We start from the raw sequence: 3,488 nt of genomic DNA on the forward strand, positions 1-3,488 counted from the left end.
AAGCAAGTAGTGGATTCTTCTGGAAGGAAGGAGCCCCTCCACACCCACCAGGCCCACCTCCCCCTCAGGATGGAGCCCTCCTCCCCCTCTGCAGACCTTCCATACCAGACTCTCCCTCCAGACCCTCCTGTCCCACTCCTTGCCCCCCACCCGCAGCTCTTTCTTTTCAAAACCCCCAAGGTGCGTGTGTCCTCTCCAGGTAGGTTGGTGCTTTGATCTTTTTTTTTTTTTTTTGGCTGCATAGTGAGGCTTGTGGGATCTTAGTTCCCCAACCAGGGATCTAGGTCCTCTGCACTGAGAGCTCGGAATCCTAACTCCTGGACCACCAGGGAATTCCCGGTGCTTTGATCTTTAAAGCCTCTTATTTTATTATAAAGCCTAGAAAATTGCCGTAGCCTGAACTTTTCTTAAGGCTTTGATTACTTCATTTCCAAGCGTGGAAGGAATTACTTCTTGAGGCAGAAGAAGTTATATGGATTTTGTGGCCCTTTTCTGCTCTTAACACCAACACCCCCCTGCCCCCATTCTGGGTTGGATGGAGAGCTGGGAAGCCTTTACCAGAAATCCCATCTCCAAACCCACATCCATCCCCCAGACCACTACTCCAGGAGATATGGGCGCGTCAGGGCTGAACCACCTTGGGGAAAGGGCTTGAACCCAACACCCAGGGCTGCCCCACTCAACCTTACCTCTAGGGAGTGGGGCTCCTTTCTAACCCCTCCCACTCTCCAGAGAGAGGAGATTTTGTTAACTACTTACCCCCTTCCTCCCAGGATCCCTGGGACCCTCCATCCACACAAAGAGCCCATTCCCAGTCCAGTTCCTTCCCTGGAATCAAAATACCTCCCAGCTCGCCACTCCAGTCTTGTTAACAGGATAGGAGAACTGGGGCCAGGGAAGCCAAGCTGAGGGGGGGTTAATGCCTTCATTATATTTGCGTAGCGCGACTGCCGGTGCTCCTCCAAGGTTCAGGAAGTTTCTACTTCTGCACACTGGACTGGTGGGTCCTCACCACCCACGTCCCAAGCACACCTCCAGAGATGCACCTCGGTCCCTACTCAACACTTCCCTGACCATCCTTGTGGCTTCACTGGGTCAGAGCCCACCACAACCTCCCTGCATTTATGGCAAAGAGTTTCTCACGCAGCCTTTACCACCTTGAGATGATATATTTAGGGACTTCCCTGGTGGCACAGTGGATAAGCATCCACCTGCCAGTGCAGGGGCCATGGGTTCGATCCCTGGCCTGAGGAGATTCCACATGCCGCTAAGCAACTGAGCCCATGGACCCCTACTGAGCCCACGTGCTGCAGTGACTGAAGCCTGAATATCTTACAGACCGTGCTCCTTGACAAGAGAAGACACGGCAATGAGAAGCCCAAGCACCGCAGTGAAGAGTAGCCCCAGCTTGCCACAACTGGAGAAAGCCAGAGTACAGCAATGAAGACCCAGAGCAATACAAATAATTAATCAGTTTTTTAAAAAAAGAAATAAAATACCTAGATAATGAAACCTACCTCCACTGAGAATTCTTTAAATGTTAATAAAATGTCCCAAAGTATATATGTATAGTGGAAAGCTGAAATTAAAGGAGAGAAATTAAAAAAATAAATAAACCTTTCTCCCTTGCCTGGCCCGTCTCTCACTGCCTGACAGCGACCACTTATGAGTCTTACACGTTTGTCTCGTCCCATCCCTTTATCTGTTATACTGTATAGCTCACAGGAGATTGTTAGAAACACAACCTCATTGCTCTTAGTTTTCCAGGTAAAGAAACTGAAGTGCAGGGAGGTTAAGGGACTTGCCCAAGTTGACAAAGTAAGTTCGAGTTGCTTGGGTACAGAATGCCAGTTTCCAGATACCCTTCAGCATTGTTGTCTCCATACTATGCTACTTCCTTCATCAATTAAAGGCTAATCTTCCAAGGGAAGTGCTTGTGTTTTGAGCATTGTACACATACCCACCCTTGCCCTTGCACACATGCACACACACACACACACTCCTTTCCCACACCTAGCACACAGTAATTGCCTTATACACATTTGTAGATGATAGAAAGGCTGTCCCATTTGGAACTATAGTCTTTGCATAGTGTCAGTATGAAAACAGTTCTCTTTTTTTTTGAGAAGAGGAGCATTTTGACAAATAACCTCCACAGAGAAACAGTAATTAAAAATATATGTAAATGATCTTATTAATCACCAACACTTTGGCCACCTGACGTGAAGAGCTGACTCATTAGAAATGGCCCTGTTGCTGGAAAAGATTGAGGGCAGGAGGAGAAGGGGGCGAAAGAGGATGAGATGGTTGGATAGCATCACTGACTCAATGGACATGAGTTTGAGCAAGCTCTGGGAGATGGTGAAGGACAGGGAAGCCTGGTGTGCTGCAGCCCATGGGGTCGCAAAGAGTTGGACACGACTGAGCAACTGAACAACATGTAGTCACCCAGTTCTTAGACACACAAAGGAAGGACACTTCCTTCCATTGTCCAAGGCTATTTGTAAGACAGTGCAATGTAGATCAATCTGATGTCTTCCTTTTTGTGACTGCTAGACTCAGAAATTCATTGCAGAAATCAGATGTGGTATCCGTGATACTTAATTCAGCGAAACTGTACTGGAACCAATTGCGTACAGGACTTGTGCTCAGCTGGTGTGAAAGATTTGAATGTGAGAGTTTTACAGGTTAATGGGGATGTAATCTCATGTAAAACTAACTCAGCATCAAGACGCATTCTCAAGATGCTCTGCTGGAGGGTCAACATAAATGGCCAATAAGCACTTGAAAAATTATTCTACCGTGCTAGTAAGCAAAGATAAGCAAATTAATATAATAATAAGTATCATATTTCCTGATCAGATTAGCAGGGTTTTTTGTTTTAAATCATAACTCCTTGTTTTGACTACAGTTTCTGTGAAACACGCTCTCAAACACTGGTAGAAGAAAATCCTTTCAGGTAGATAATTTAGCAAAATTCTTAAAAGCTTTAATTAAAAATGTATCTGTTTCACCTAGCAATCTATTTCCCTAAGGTGACTTAAGTCTGTTTTCCATAGATGTTGCTACAGAAGTATTCACTGAATCAATATTTTTACTTGTAATTGTGAAACGCTGGACACAGTCCAAATAATGCCAAGAGCTATCATTGAATTGAGTACTATGTCCTAGACACCCTTCTAAGGACTTTACATTCAGCCTTCCCAGACAACTCTGTTATTATTATCATGCCCATTTTGCAGATGAAGGACTGAGGCACAGAGAGGTTAATTCACGGGGTCACAAACCCAGTAGATGAAACAGTCAGGATTTAACCCCAACAGTTTACCTCTAGAGTCCTGTGCTGTTAACCAGGCCACTCTACCACTGCTCCAATAACAGGAAAACAGTTAAAAATAGTAGTGCTGTGTGTGTGAGAGAGCGAGAGAGAGGAGGAGGAGAATGAGAGGAGAGAGGGATGAGAGAATGAATACGTGTGTCATATGCGG

The sequence above is a fragment of the Moschus berezovskii genome, chromosome 3 (assembly GCF_049115385.1).
Source record: "Moschus berezovskii isolate FMDL1 chromosome 3, NW_MosBer_1.0, whole genome shotgun sequence".
Classification (NCBI taxonomy): domain Eukaryota; kingdom Metazoa; phylum Chordata; class Mammalia; order Artiodactyla; family Moschidae; genus Moschus; species Moschus berezovskii.